The sequence below is a fragment of the Podarcis liolepis genome (genome assembly GCF_965112155.1).
Source record: "Podarcis liolepis genome assembly, chromosome: 7".
Taxonomy (NCBI): Eukaryota; Metazoa; Chordata; class Lepidosauria; order Squamata; family Lacertidae; genus Podarcis; species Podarcis liolepis.
In genome coordinates this window covers 53,261,040-53,277,412 of record NC_139561.1, presented here as the reverse complement: position 1 = coordinate 53,277,412, position 16,373 = coordinate 53,261,040, and the positions used below count along the sequence as shown (strand labels likewise).

Genomic DNA, 16,373 nt, shown 5'->3' with positions numbered 1-16,373 from the left:
CAGCTATTAAAGGCTTAGCGGCTATTAAAGGATTAGCAGATTAGCGGCTAAAAGGCTATTAGCAGCTTAGCGGATTAGAAAAAGGCGGGGGAAAGCGGAAAAAAATCGGAACACTTGCAAGACGTTTTCGTCTTGCAAAGCAAGCCCATAGGGAAAATCGTCTTGCGAAGCAGCTCAAAAACGGAAAACCCTTTCGTCTAGCGGGTTTTCCGTCTTGCGAGGCATTCGTCTTGCGGGGCACCACTGTACTGTGGGATCAATGGATTAAAAAATGAGCAGTCCTACTTACAGGCAGGGGGAGCTCTACATGTGCATCAGAGCACCCACTATCGCTGGATCAGTGCTATATGGCAGAATGGATGCTTAATATCTTTCCCCTTGCTCAACAATTTGCCCCATGTTCTGCTTCTAAATTCCCTCAGGACAACTAGGCATCATCACACTAGTGCCAAAACCATAACCTACATGTTTCTGTTGAGATGGAACTTCTCAAGCTGCTGCAAGAAACACTTTGCCCACTCTTTGCCTTTTGCATGAACATGAAATGAATGGGCGGTCATTTCCCGCTAAGCAAAGGTAGGAGAGATTTTTAACACGCTTACACAAATTGCATAATCATGGAGGCATCTTCTACTAGAAGTAGGGATGTTGGGAGTGGCTGCTATGAATGAGAACCTCTGAACAAACACAAGCAGGATCTAGAATTACAAGAGGCAAATACAGCTGACATGCTCTGCTCTTAGTCCTATAACAATTTGTCACTAACTTTAAGGACTTGGAACTGAAGGGCAGGCATCCATGTAACTTCCCCCTGGTTTTTCCTTTTTTGGGGGGGGGGGAATGGGCAACCAGGTAGCAGGGAAGGGTTTTCTTTTTTAACTGCTTTCATATTCCAGATTCAAAATTGCTCCTCTTCCTCCAAAAGCCACAACTTTGTAGTGAGGGGAACTAAGGAGGCTGGGAATTGCCACTGAACAACCAGAATGCAAATGCAGAATATATCATTTAAGTAAAATAAATGTACTTAAATATTAGTAAGATACAATTTTACATTTTGCATGATTTTAAAATAAGGATTTCAGACTTCTTGGTTTTTCTAGTGTTTTTGCACTCCAAATGGTATGCTAGAAGGAATATATAGGTAAGCAATTGAAGATATAGTAAGCAATTGGGAAGAGCAAGTGGACCCACAACAACAAAAATTTGTAGTACAGTATATCCTCACTTCACAAGCAGGGCAACCTCCTCTCCATCTCTCCTCCTCACCCAACCCTCAAGCTTTCCATTTTTCTTTCCTGACACACAGGAGTCTGTAGCTATTGGGTGTCCTCAGTCTTCACTGAGCTACTGCATAGGGGTTTTCCCCATTTTAGGGTTTTGTACTTCTACAAATCTTGTGATTTGTCCAACTGTAGCCTGTTATCTCCCACTGGCCCCATTTTGGCTATAACCCTGTTGACACTCAAGCACCTGAATTTGCTATTAGTGGGAGTGATCTTACCTGCGTATCTCCTTATAAAAATTTAGGAAATAAAATAAAATAAACTATAAGGCTATAAACTTTTTAAAAAACACACACACCAAAAAACTGAAAATTCAGGGAAGGGACTTGACCCTCCCAGCTCTCCCCCATTATTCCTGCCCCCCCCCCCAGTTTTTAGCCCTGACTACCACTTGGAGTAACCACTTCCATCCAATGCCACATAATGTACAGTATTGTTTGGTATTCAAGTATATATACCACTCATGCAATTTTAATTATAATGTGCAAGATTGTAAAGAGGGATATTAAAGAAAGCACAGTACAAAATCCTGCTCTCTCTATGGGGGGGGGGGAGAGAGAGATCCACTGTACTGTAGCATGAAGAGCTGCCAACAGTTCTCTGGCAACATGGCCTGTTATGAAACATCTGTCTGTGAAGTCCACATCTTGTTGAAGTCAACAGCCAAAACCAGAAGTCCCATAGATTGCTCTGTTTGGGCATAAAAACCTCCACTGAAAAGAAAGGAGGACACAGCCACAAGGCCCAAACCAATTACTGCTTCTGCTGTTGCACCAACTTGTTCAAATCCCTTAGAGCAGAACATCTGTTAGCTACACAACTTCTGATCCAAATATGTAGTTCTACTCTGTCACAAACAGACCTGCTCTCCAGTTTTAGGTTAAGTCCGCAAGGTCAATGAAACACTTGCTTGAGTCTGACATGCTATCTTGAAGTGCATTAGAAATTCAGCCTGTGTAGATTCTGTTGTGCTCCATCTGTCATGCAGGCAGTGAAAGGGTGAATGTACTTTCCCCCAGTTGAGAGTCAGGCAAAGGTAGCAAGGGATGACTGTGAGCTGGGCTTGGTTCCATCTGTACAGGAACAGTGGTGCAGTCTGATAGTTTTAGACCAGGTGTGGGAAAACTTTGGCCTTCCAGATGTTGCTGAACAAAAGCCCTTCATTGCATTCAGCTGAGTAAGGGCCTGAACATCTCCCACCAAAGTGTCACTGCACATAAATTAAGCATTTATGTAGCATATTTATTTTTAAAAAGCTTTTGGAAGTTTAATGCACAGTTTGCATTATCTTGTTGGAATCCTGAGAGCACTCCATGTAAGGTAAAAAGGTAAAGGTAAAGGTACCCCTGCCCGTACGGGCCAGTCGTGTCCAACTCTGGGGTTGCGCGCCCATCTCGCTTAAGAGGCCGGGGGCCAGCGCTGTCCGAGGACACTTCCGGGTCACGTGGCCAGCGTGACGAAGCTGCTCTGGCGAGCCAGCACCAGCACAGCACACGGAAACGCCGTTTACCTTCCCACTAGAAAGCGGTACCTATTTATCTACTTGCACTTAGGGGTGCTTTCGAACTGCTAGGTGGGCAGGAGCTGGGACCGAACGACGGGAGCTCACCCCGCCGCGGGGATTCGAACCGCCGACCATACGATCGGCAAGTCCTAGGCGCTGAGGTTTTACCCACAGCGCCACCCGCGTTGGTAGATCAATATTGTTATCTCCATATTGCAGGCGGAGAAGATGAGGCTGAGAAGAGCAGCCTCACCTGACACCATCAAGCCAACTCATGGCAGAGGCAATAACTGAACCATGGAAAGTGTGGCAGCCTCCTGCACTTCAGAGATATGGCAGGCGGTTGCAGGTGGAATTGCTTGTTGTTAAAAGCGAGCCTGAGTGTGGTTTGCGTTCTGAATCTTCCTTGTAAGCAAGGAAGATTTCCTACTTTGGCCGAATACATGCCCCTTCTTTGCTGGATGTTGTTGGGCAGAGGCAAAGGCCAGGCTTAGTGTTTCAGCTTTGAATGGCATAGGCTGGAGGGGAGGGTCTTGGAGTTGGTTAGCAAACAAGAAGGAGACAGAGGGGCAGAACTCCAAGTGAGCTGGGGATGACAGACGGGAACAAAGAGACACAGAGAGTGGCATTTTGCTGTCCTTTAAATCCGATGCTGCCCTGATGGGGGAAGCCAGCCCCTCTTGGGATGTGATTGGGAATTCAATCTTAATTCCAACTATCTTAATGGGCATCATCCTCCACTGCACCAGTTTAAGGGACACAGGGCAGGGCACAGGGCACACTCAGCTCTGTCTACCACTGCTCCCAGCCCCCACAACATCCACTGCCTCTCTTTACCTAATGGTAGAGCCAACCAGGCACAGGGCCTTCTCTGTAGTGGCGCCCGCCCTGTGGAATGCGCTCCCATATGTCAATGAAATAACTACAGTGGTACCTCGGGTTACAGGCGCTTCAGGATACAGACGCTTCAGGTTACAGACTCTGCTAACCCAGAAACAGTACCTCGGGTTAAGAACTTTGCTTCAGGATGAGAACAGAAATCGCACGAATTAAGTTCTTAACCCGAGGTACCACTGTATCTGACTTTTAGAAGACATCTGAAGGCAACCCTTTTAGGGTTCCCGTTTAGGGAAGTTTTAATGTTTTATCGCCTTATTATTATTATTATTATACAAAGCATATGCTTGTCCATTGACTTACAGCTCATCAACATGATTTTGCCACCATCATTCCATAGTGAGCAATGCAAAAAGGGACACCTTTGTTACCCTGAGTAGCAGTTCAGGCTGGAAGATGACACTGTCAATCAGTTACCTTGGGTTACAAAGGTATCAATCATTTCCATACAGCTCCTTACTCATAAAAGCTGTTAATGCAGCATTGAGAGACCGCATTGCCACTGATTTGAGAAGTGAGGGTATCAAACACACTTTCCTACCCAACAGGAACATGCCACAGTGCCAAAAGTTACATCAACTGAGTTTTAACATCTCTTGAGGCCTTTGAGAAAGAAGGCTGCTGTATAAAAAAACCCACAACCATGTTGTAATCCGGTTAAGTCTCTTCCGATGCTGAGGTTCTTGTTTCACTGTTACAAACATTTGTTGCAGCAACAAAAATCTCTTCTGGGATTTGTGGTGAAGCCAGCCTCAGGCATAGTGAAGCAATTGGCTCTTTCTCCTTGTGGTGCCAAATCTTAGGAAGTGCCAAATATTTATTCAGCTGCCTGGATTGCGCAAAGTTCAATGGGAGCAGTTGGGATAAGCCAACAAGTCATGCCAATCTTCAAGCACACCACATCTTTATGAGATTATTCTATATAGGTCATGTTCACACATGACTTTTCGACAGAGATGGGGAACCTCAACTTGCATGAGGGGTGTAGCATGGGGGGGGGGGCAGGGGGCTGTGGCCATGCAGGCATCAGCTTCCACAGGGATCCCCATTCCATCCAGGCATGTCCTGCTGGGTCCCGTCCCTGGCTCTCCATACTTTCCTGCCTGTGGCCTGGGGGGGGGTCTCACCCACCTAGGTTGCAGTGATACAGACCAGATTGGCCTCCTCGTCCACAATCAGGTCATGGGTGAAGGAGAGCCAAACTGACATTCAGCAACAGCAGCCACAGCCCTGAGGACTGGCTGATAGGACAAGTGCAATTCCCCAGGTTGAAGGAGTGGCTGGCATACAGCACAGTCACTAACATGTGATAGCCGTGTGGCATGTGGATTGGTTCAGGGGTGAGGAAACCAAAAAGTTCAACAAAATCAGTCTGGCTTCAACACATTATCTGTAACCCACCTTAAAAGAAGGTTTTTATTTTTATTTTTAAAAAATGAGGTAGGAAATAACCAACAACATAAACAACCCTATTAGCTGGCACTGCACCCCACATAAGGACCCAGTTGCCACAGCCCTGGCAGACCTGGTGTCAACTGGCTGGACCTGAAAATGTCACCGACTGCAGGCAATGATGTTGCCCAGCCCCTTGGGGCAAGGAAAGGCATCTGAACACACCAAGGAACCAACTACTTCACTGCAAACCCACCCATTTCCTACTTACCGTTAATCATTTTCAGAATCTTTCCCACAACTTGACAAACTTGCTTGACCTGCCATTAGGCAATAGGATACAACTGGAGCTGCCTGAGAACAAACTAACCTGTAGCCTGTGGCGACTATGCGTAACTGTAACATTTGGGTGCATATGCTGGTTCTGTCAGGTTTGAGGGGGCCACAGATGAGATGCATTCTGGTCCGCCTCACAGTCTGGCCACTGAGCTTTTCTCCTTTACACTGCTTCCTTTTTCTTAAAAAAAAATCATTGTATCCTGGCAGCAGTGCTATTTGCTCTCCCTGTCACCCTAACTGGCTGTGTGGGTTAAGCAGGTAGCAAGCAAGCAGGCAGGGTCGGTGGTGAGAGTTCAGATGTTTGCCAGTGTGCACTGCAAAGCAAAACACTGCAAGAGCCAAATCCTCTGAGGGTCTCACTTCCTGCCAGAAAAAAAAAAACAACTTAAGGATTTCAGGAGCTAGTGCTTGAATTAGTTTTTTTCTTTCTCCCTCCCAATCTCTTTTCCTTTTTGTCTCATGTCTCTTTGATTTTAACTCTCAGGGAATGGACTATTATTTCTAATCACTGGAACTCTGGGATTTTACTGTATACCCAGTGAAATTAATGGAGTTAAGTTCATCGTGCCCATTAATTTCAATGGGTTAACTCTGAGTAGAATTAACCTTGGCTACAGTCAAAATGGAAGAGGAGAGTCAGGCTGTTTTGAAAGAACTGGGAGTTTATTAAACCTCTTACAGAGGATTTTATACAGCAGTCAATGGTCAAGCAAAACCATGGAGAGGAACAGGAGGAGTAGGAACCAGGCACAAACACTCCTTCCACAATAAACTACCAGTATCTAAAGCTGCCAAAATACTCCCTGTTGTCTTCATTGTTGTAATGATCTAATAGTCTACTCTTCTTTAACCTTTCCATCACTGCAGAATATTAAACTAGATTTAAAGGTTGGCAGTGCCCCTTTCTTTAAAAACAGGCTTCAGGAAATGTACAATATAAACAAAATAATTTTTGTTCATAGCAAGCATACTTCTCTGCTTCTTCAGTTCCTTTTACCTCCTCTGAACAATTTTTCTTTAAACAGTTTTTTCTCTAACTTGGAAAGCTCTTTATTGCGGATATAAACCTGCCCAGTTTTATTGTTGCTTATTTGGGTAAAGATTATTACTTTATTTGCCTTAAGATGTCATTTTGGGATGAATGGGCCTTCTCCTTTGCATAGGTCGTTTTTCTTTACAATGGAATGTCACTCCCAGTTGCGTTTAAACTGTGCACAAGATAACCATGTTTGTTGGAATTGCCTGCTTATGGTTCTGACATATATCATGAAAGAGGATTTCTTTTGACTGTTCTCCCTCCTTTGATAATGCAATAGTTAATTTTTAAACTGCTTTGGAAGATTTGAACCAAGGATGCCAAAATCTGGTTTGATTTTCTTTTCCCCCTTCCATCTTGTTCTGGACTGTAGTAATCACTGCATTTTAACTACAGTTCTAAGTGATGTTTTAATGTTATTTAATATGCTGTAATAAATAAATGTACCCCACCCTAGGACTACTGTGGTGAAGATGAGGTAACGAACTGATATTACTAAATAACTAAATATAAAGGAATTGAGGTAACTGAAGGTCCTGTCTTCTCATAGACTGGGGTCCACAGAAGTATTGCACCTTAAACAGCAGGGACAGGTCACAGCAAGTCTAGACTAGTGCTGTGTCACATCCGGTAGTCCAGTCCAAGTAGGTAGGTAGGTACTGCCAAAATCCAGGCCACTGGACAAGTGGTGGCATGAACTCTGTCACAGATAGCTGCTTCTGAGGACTGATTAAGGATGCTGGCCAGGTACCTCCTATTAGCCCTGCTTCTGTTGAAATATCTGTTCTTTAAAAGGGCCACTGTCCTAGTCTGTAACTTTAGGATTGGAGCTGGTGAGGGCTGGATAATAAACTCTGGATAATTCATCTAGGCTTCTCAAGTCTTCACTGCCACTCAGCTCGGTGTCCAGCAAGTACAGTCATACCTCATGTTACGGATGCTTCAGGTTATGTCTTTTCAGGTTGCATCCCGAGGCGACCCAGAAGTACTGGAAAGGGCTACTTCTGGGTTTCGCTGCTCGCACATGCGCAGAAGCACTAAATCATGCTTCGTGCATGCGCACAAGCACCAAATTTCGCCGTGCACCTGCGCAGATACAGCACTTCATGTTGCACTCTTTTCAGGTTGCGAACAGGCCTCCGGAACGGATCCCATTCACAACCAGAGGTACCATTGTAGTTGGTATGTTGATTCCTGCTCATTTGTTTGCTAACTTTGTACCCTAGCTTTCCACCAATTGGTGCTCAATGCCCATAATACAAATACAATAAAATATAACAAATTATAGTAAAACAATAGAATATAAAGTAAAAAAGGTAAAAATGAGATAATTGAAACACCAATAAAAATAATTTGTTAAAACCACTTAACACATATTTGTAAATCATGTTTTATTTATTTATAAGTATGTATAAAGCATTTAATATATATATTAAAATCTCTTGGCAGTCTGCAACATAAAAGCAAACAGTATCATTAAAACAAAAATTCAGCATAAAATGAGGATGACTACTGCTGAAACAACATCTAAGTTTTGCTTTAAAGGAGTCTCCAGTCTGAAATGCACAGGGAACTGTCCATGGTGCCACTGAAACTTTGTCTCCTGTTGCTTAAAACAGAACAAGTGTGTTTTAGATCCTGACCAAGATACTTGATGCCTGGGCTTGGCAAAGGGCAAGATGGCACCCCATTCCTTGTTCAGAAGCCAAGCACTTTCAATGCTAGTGATGAGGCAGTGTCTTCCATGGCACCTGAGGGCAGCAGACTAGCTTAGGGGTTGCAGGTCAGGTTACGTCTTCTTCTTCTTTGGCGATCACTCATAGCTGAGTAAGATTGTCTTCCATAAACACAGTTTTAACAATGAGTCCATAAGTGACTGTGGAGGCCAATTCTGGATCCACATGTCCTTCCACAGTGGGGACATTAGTTTCTGGGTGGGAGCTGATCATGGTGTGAATTTGCCAAGCATGCCTTCCTCTTAGCACGTTTCTCCCTTGCGTAGGGCACCTTTTCTAGCCCCTCCCCCTTTTGGAGGTGAGTAGAATGGATCCTAAAAAGGGCTGCTCACTCATGGATACAGCTGCCAAGCTGCTCAACTGCCTTGTTTCTTGAGTCAGAATGACTGAATCTGTATCCACCGCCTATGTGCCGGTTCATACTAGGGGCTTCCAGATTTAATGATCCTCCCCCCATTACAATTTACTGATCGCCATGGGACTTTGGGGGTTTGGGGTGGGTTTCTGGAAGATGCCTGTGCATGAATTTATTTTATGTGTGTAGATCAGTGCACGCTGACCAATACACAGTCTTCACAGTGAGGCTCTGTCCCGATGGCATGAGTAGTCACGACAACCGGTAGATTCTTATCTGCTGCAGCCTTCATCCACCTTCACAGCTGTTGCAACATACCGCTTGTTATCATCTGCCTGTTCTGCCCTTGAGGACTTCTTGGATCATTCTTTGTCTAGCTCCTTCCCTTTGACCTTACCACCTTGGGTGACCCTGCTGGGAGTATGAGATTCCCGATGGCTTCACTCACAAGGGTCATAGGAACGTGCAAGTCCATTCACCACGACAAGGTGATGATCCAGCGAGTGACCCAGGTTAAGTAGCACACAGTGCTCTGTCCTTGAGCACTGTGCTACTCCAGGCCTCACTCTTTCTAATGGCAGGGCTGGCTCTGAGCCACTCAGAAAGGCAGTGCCACTGAAGGCATGCTGCCCAAGGGTGTCCCCAAACCTGTTCTCTTGTCCTATTGTGTGTAGCTAAGCTTAGAGACATATAGTAAACTGCTTACTACTTTCCTGTTTGCCCCTGCTCTTACTTTCTGTTGTTTCCTGTGGTGAATTTTAGATTGTCAGCTTCTTGGGGAAGGGATGCTGATGAGGATACCTTGTTTTTCGTTTTAATATTCACACAGTGCATTTTGTTGTTATTACATTGTGAATGGTCACCGTGTTCATTACATTATTGATTTATTATTGTATTGTTTATATTTATTGACTGCCTGGGGTGGCCGTTTTACATACGTTGACTGCAATCCCATCCAAGTTTATTCAGAAGTAAATACCGTTGCATTCAATGGGACCTACTTCCAGATAAGTGTGCCTAGGATGGCAGCCTTAAGCTTTAATTGATTTGTCAGTCTGAGGCTCAGGACATGGAGTAAATGAAGAAGAGATACATGTATTAAAGGGAGAGAAACAATATTGCTTACTGAAATATACTCAGAGTCGCAAAGTGATTTCATGCTCTTTATTCAGCTCATAGTGGTGAGGAGGAATGAATGAAAGTCCCCTCACAGTATCTGCTTTATATACATTATTTACACAATGGGCTGCACATGATTGGCTAATTCCGGAATTCTACTGTAAGCCAATCAGGTTGTGGATTCACTTATATCTGGAGCAGGATTGGGTGGTTCCTGCCAACCAATCATACTGCTGCATTGTTCTAGGACTAATCAGACTGCTGCAATTTGGATCCTATTGTTCTAGGACCAATCAGACTGCTTCGGTTTGGATCCTATTCAACTCAGTACATAACACCCCTCCCCTCTAAGTTCCAGTCCTGCCCGGGAGGTCGCATTCATAGTCCTCAAGGTATGCCGGCGGCCTACGTGTGCGTTGCGGCCTGGGGTGTTCCCTGGTCCGGGCTCCAGGTTCTGGCTCATGTTCCAAGGATGCTGGCTGTGATGGGGCTGTTTGGTCTGGTGCAACCGGCTCGCTCAGGCGTGGTTCTGGTTCCGGTGTCCTTTCGGCCTCACGGGTCCTCTCTGTATTTACTGATTCTGCCTCTCCTGCTGGCCCCTCCTGCTCTATGGGCCTCACTGCCCCGCTGTTCCCTTGGGGCTCCTCTGACCTGTCCTCCTCCTGGGTTTCTCCCGGGAATCGTCGCCGTATCTGGTCGCAGTGGCGACGCCAGCATTGCCCTCCATCCGTTAGCACCTCGTACGACACTGGGCCAGTGACCCTGGTGACTGTGGCGGGTACCCATGCTGGGCCTGCCCCAAAATTCTTTGCGTACACTGGGTCCTGGGCCTCGAAGGTCCGGGGGTTCCTGCCTTCCCCCACCACTACCTCATCCTGAGCTCTATCGGGGTGAAGGCGGTCCAATCTGATTGCAAGGCGCCGACCCATTAGTAGTTCAGCGGGGCTCCGGCCAGTCGTTGAGCTGGGGGTGCTGTGCTGTGCTAGAAGGAATGTGGCAAGGCGGTACTCCCAGTCCCCTTGCGTCATGCGGCGGAGGGTGTCCTTGGTGGTCCGCACCATGCGTTCTGCTTGGCCATTGGTGGCAGGGTGGAATGGCGCCGAACGGATGTGGCGGATGGCGTTCTGCGCTGTGAAGGTTTGGAATTCTCCTGACGTAAATGCAGTCCCGTTGTCTGAGACGAGAGTGTCAGGGAGCCCATGGGTTGCAAACAGCCTGCGTAGTACCCGGATGGCTGCGGACGTGGAAGTGGACGGTACCAGTGCGACTTCCAGCCATTTGGTGTAGGAGTCCACCACTATGAAGAATGTTTTCCCCTGAAAGGGGCCAGCGAAATCCACATGCAGGCGTGACCATGGTGCTCGGGCGGACTCCCAGGACTGGACTGGGGCCCTTGGGGGATCTGGGCGGGATTCTTGGCAGGCCTGGCAGTGTTTGACCCAGGCCTCTATCTCTCCATCGATCCCCGGCCACCACACATAACTCCTGGCAAGGGCCTTCATTCTTACTACCCCTGGATGTGTCTCGTGTAGGGCTGTGAGGACCCTTTTGCGGAGGGGCTGGGGAACAACGACTCTGCTTCCCCATAACAGGCACCCCTTGTGGGCCGACAGTTCATGTTTGCGGGTTGTGTAGCCGGCGAATTCTGGCCCGGGGCTGTTGCTGGGCCATCCCCTCCACACCCAGTCCAGGACCCGGGAGATGACCCTATCTTTCTTGGAATGGTGTGCAACTTCTTGTGCCTGAATGGGGCGGTCGGGAAGCAGCTCCAGGCTCATAACCTCTTGTGCAGGTGCTGGGTCGGGGCCTGTTTCCGGTAGTGGTAGCCTGCTGAGGGCGTCCGCATGGCCCATCGCCTTCCCAGGTCGGTGAATCAGTGCATACTGGTAGCTGGCAAGGAAAATTGACCACCTGAGGACGCGAGGAGACAGCACTTGGGGGGTCTGCTTTTCGGGAGCAAACAAGCCAAGCAACGGCTTGTGGTCAGTCACCACGGTGAAGGGCCGCCCGTACAAGAAATCATGGAATTTTTTTACTCCCTTCACGATTGCCAGACCCTCCTTGTCGATTTGCGAGTAGTTCCGCTCGGTTGCGTTGAGTGTCTGGGAAAAGTACGCCACCGGTACCTCTCTTCCATCCGGGAGTTGGTGCCCCAGGACAGCGCCAATGCCATAGGGTGAGGCGTCGCATGCTAGCACCACCGGCAGCCTCTCATCAAAGTGTGCCAAGACAGAGTTTGAGACAAGCAAGTCCTTGACTGCCTGGAATGCGGCCTCCTGGCGCTGGCCCCACACCCAAGGGGCCCGCTTGTCCAGGAGTCTGTGTAGGGGCTCCGCTACCGCCGCCTTATGGGGAAGGAAGGAATGGTAAAAGTTCAATAGTCCCAAGAAGGCCTGAAGTTCAGTCTTGCTCTTGGGCGCTGGGGCATCACAAATGGCCCGTACCTTGTCCCCAGTCGGGTGGACCCCTTCTGCGTCCACCATAAATCCCAGAAAGTCCACCTGAGGCACTCCTAGTAGACATTTTTCCCGCTTCACCTTGAGACCCGCCGCCTGGAAACGGTGCAGAACGGTGCGGAGGCGGTCCTCAAACTCCTCTGGTGTGGGCCCGGCAATCAACACATCATCGAAGAAGGGGGTGACGCCAGGAATCCCTTTAAGGAGAGAGTCCATTAGATTCTGGAATATGCCTGGTGCCACGCTGACCCCGAATTGCAGCCGCTTTACCCTGAACGCTCCTCTGTGCGTCACAATCGTCTGTGCCTCTGCTGTGGCCTCATCTACTGGCAGCTGTTGATATGCTTGGGCCAAGTCCAGCTTGCCAAAAATTTTCGACCCGGCCAGGGTGGCAAGGACATGGCTGACCACTGGCACTGGGTATGCGTGGGCCGTGAGGGCCTTGTTTATGGTACATTTGTAGTCTGCGCAGATACGGACCGAACCATTAGGCTTGACGGGAGTGACGATTGGGGTTTCCCAGGGGGCATTAGGCACCGGCTCCAGCACTCCTTGCTCCACGAGTCGGTCCAATTCCTCGTCTATACGGGGTTTCAAGGCGAACGGGACCCGGCGGGCCTTGAGCCTGACCGGTCGTACTGCGGGGTCAAGCTGTAGCGCAATGGGGGGGCCCGTATACTGTCCCAATTTCCCGTCGAAAACCCCTGGAAATTCCTTGCATATGGCGTCCACGTCCACTTGTAAGCTAGTGTGGTTCACCCCGGTGACAGCTAGCCCCAGTGGTCCAAACCATGCCAATCCCAGTAAGCTAATGTAGGGGCCCTTGACCACAAGCAAGTCCAGTTGCCGCGTCCGCCCTCGGTATTGCACCCTGAAGGTCCCCACCCCCATTGTGGGGACCTTACGTTTCTGGAAGTCCCGTAGGGTGAATGGGGCCGGCCTGAGTTTGGGACCCCCAGTAGGACACAGTTTCCTTAAGGTCCTTGCCGAGATTATGGATAGAGTTGAACCCGTGTCAAGCTCCATGCGACATGGGGCCCCCTCTATCTGTACCTCTACATAAATTTTCTCTACGTTGGGGTGGGGCAACTGGTATACCTGGCAGTCCGTGAGCTCCGTCGAGTTGCCTTGGTGTGTTGGGCCCCGGGACCTGGGGCTCTTGGGTTGGTCATCTGATGCCTGGTGTCGGGTGAGCTGAGCCCGACACACCCGGGCGATGTGTCCCAATTTTCTGCACTGCCTGCACTCTGCGTTGCGGAAACGGCAGGTCCTCCTCTCGTGACTCCCCCCGCAGCTTGCGCAGTTTCCTCCTTCTCGTCGAGGCAGCTGTGGTCTGTGCGCTGCTTGAGTGCGCTGCTGTACTCGGTGCACCTCCTCCCTGTCGGATCCTGAGTCGTCGGTGAGGTCTTCGTGGTGGACCCTCGGTTGGGATGGCAGGCTCGGCCGTGCCTCTTGCGTCGACCTCTCGGCAGCTTCCGTTGCCAGGGCCTCCTCCAGAGCGACCTGGAACGTTAGGTCCTTCTTAGCGTAGAGGCGTCGTTGCAGCTTCTCATCCTTCAGGCCACCGACGAGGCGGTCACGAAGCATGTTCTCCAGCTCTGAGAAGTTGCAGAACCGGGCGGCTTGGCGGAGAGAGGTCACAAACCCAGTTATGGTTTCCCCAGGGGCTTGTCGCTTTGCGTAGAAGGCATTTCGACGAGCCACCACTGAGGGCTGTGGCGAAAAGTGCCCCTTCAGCTGTTCCATTATTGTTTTGTATGGAACAGTAGCGACGTCTTCAGGCGCAAGTAGAGCCCGGGCAATTTCAAACGTCTCCTCTCCGCAGACGCTGAAGAATATCGCCCTCTTCTTGGCGTCTTCTTCGTCGGTGACCCCTTTGGCTTCTAGGAGGAAGGTGAAACGGGAGGCGTACGCTTCCCAGTCTCCAGATGCTGGGTTGAATGGTGAGAAGCTGCTGTCGGTTGCCATTCTGAGTTCCTTGTGTCCCGGAGCTGAAGCCTGGATACACGGTGCGAGGCAGCGGTGCGGCAGGTGGCGGTGCTGCGGTGCTGTGTGTGGCAGTCAGCTCAGCGGGATCCCACCTTCGTCGCCAGTGAAATATACTCAGAGTCGCAAAGTGATTTCATGCTCTTTATTCAGCTCATAGTGGTGAGGAGGAATGAATGAAAGTCCCCTCACAGTATCTGCTTTATATACATTATTTACACAATGGGCTGCACATGATTGGCTAATTCCGGAATTCTACTGTAAGCCAATCAGGTTGTGGATTCACTTATATCTGGAGCAGGATTGGGTGGTTCCTGCCAACCAATCATACTGCTGCATTGTTCTAGGACTAATCAGACTGCTGCAATTTGGATCCTATTGTTCTAGGACCAATCAGACTGCTTCGGTTTGGATCCTATTCAACTCAGTACATAACACTTACAAAATTTGAAACCCTTAATGTTAAAAATAAATATACTTTTACTTAAGAATGGAACTGTCAACTTAAGCTTTCTATGCAGCTGGTGTAGAACTAAGTCCTCTCCCAAACACATGCTTTTTAAACACTTTTCTTTACAATGAAAATCCATGCTCCTCTGCAATGTGCTGCCTCCCATATAATCAGTTCCCCCTTCTTTTTTGAACATGCTGAGTCAGTCACCATGTCTCAGCCTAATATACCTCACACGGGGCAGTTGTGAGGATAAAATAGAGGGAAGGGAATCCTGCACGTTGCCTGCAGAAAATGTCCATAATAATTTGTAATAAATACATCTAGCACGGGATGCTTTAGCTGAGATTCTTGCATTGCGGGGAGTTGGACTAGGTGACTGCTGGTCACACTATGTAATATAGTTTTGAAGAATAATCGTAAGAATTTGTTTGACCTCACTACAAATGCGCTGTTCCTCCTGTAGTTTGGGGTGTGCCCATCTGTTTGCCCGCCTTATAACTTTCCTTCCACATTTTATTAGGAATAAGCCCTGCTGACCCCAATGGGGTCTGTTCCAAATCTTTTCACCTTTTCTTGTGTATATGTAAAAGCCCCCTACTCCCCCCACCAGTCGCCGCCACCTTGCTACCCTTCTTCAACCCTTTCTCTCTCGTGGATTTGCGGTGGTGGTGTTGCTTTTTCGACCTGAGAAACCAACGTAGCCCGCCGGGCCTTTCTGACGAGAGCCAAGCCTGCGAGAAGCTAAGAAGACGCCAGAGGGCGTCGGCGGTGGGAGGAGCCCCGTCCAGGCCGCCGCCTGCGCTGCTGCTGCTACCACCAGCACCACCACCAGGGTGGCCTTCTTCAGGCGAGCGCCTTAGCCGCGGCGGGGCGGGGCCTTGGGCCGGCAGCCCAGCTCCTTCGCTGCCCTAGCTGAGGGGAAAACAAAACAAGGCGAGAGGCGGAGGAAGCTGCTCGGCTAGAGGTCGCTTGCGCGGGAGGCGGCAGCAGGCAGGCTGCCCGGCTTGCTGGCTGGCGTTCTCGCCTGAGCATCCCTCCGGCTCGGCGGGGCGTGAGGTGAGCGAGGAAGAGGAGGAGAAGCGAGGCTTGAAAGGGGAGCGAAAAGCCAAGGTGGGCTGGGCGCCCTCGAGGTGCTGCTGGGGGTTGGGATGGCGGTGCCTCTGGGATTCACCTCAGAGGCAGCGGGTGGGACGAGGCGGCGGCGGAAGGAGACCGGCTTTTTCTGCTCTCTTTTTTCCTGCGCCTCTCGCTCGGTGCCTCCGACGTCCCGTTTCTCTTTATCGCCAGTGCAGGCGCCACAAAAGGTTTAATTTTATTTTATTTTGGGTGTCGGGGCAGCGCGAGGAGGGTGGCGGGTGGCTCAGGCCGGCCCTGCCATTAGGCAGCGGGTTTTGGGGTGTGTGTGTCTGTGTGTTTCGAATGCTGAATATTCAAATTGAATATTTATTATTATTATTATTATTATTATTATTATTATTATTAATTTTATTTTCTGATTGATGTTCTTATCTGCTGTTACCACCACCAGGAATAGGAGAGTCAGGGTTTTATGCCTGGGGACGTTTCTATGGGGCCAGCTAAAATGTTGCCAAATGGTGTGCAATCTCCGAAGTCCTCTAGGTTTTTTCATCAGGCTTCCCTAGAAGGCAGACAAAAAACAAAATGGGGTGGGGACAGGAGAAAGAGAAAAACTTGGCTGTCAGGGGAAGGCCTCAGTTAAGCATCATTTTTCTCTCTTCTGCACCGGCTAATATCTAAGCCCAGCCTTCGCCAACTTGGTGCCCTCCAAACATTTTGCTCAGGGCTGGTGGAAGTT

General features: G+C 48.9%; 2 protein-coding genes across 8 annotated transcripts in view; one reads left to right on the top strand and one right to left on the bottom strand.

The window, feature by feature from the left end:
- SMPD3 (sphingomyelin phosphodiesterase 3) overlaps positions 1-16,373 on the bottom strand; it is a 351,886-nt gene that overhangs the window by 135,010 nt on the left and 200,503 nt on the right. The gene's annotated exons all lie outside the window — the stretch shown is intronic.
- The window catches only part of SLC7A6 (solute carrier family 7 member 6), a 31,500-nt gene continuing 30,399 nt past the window's right edge, over positions 15,273-16,373 (top strand). Inside the window, exon 1 of one of the 7 annotated variants that reach the window (XM_083515039.1) lies at positions 15,273-15,613. The gene's annotated coding sequence lies outside the window, so the exon portion shown is untranslated. The other 6 variants (XM_083515040.1, XM_083515035.1, XM_083515037.1 and 3 more) reach the window with 6 other exon arrangements.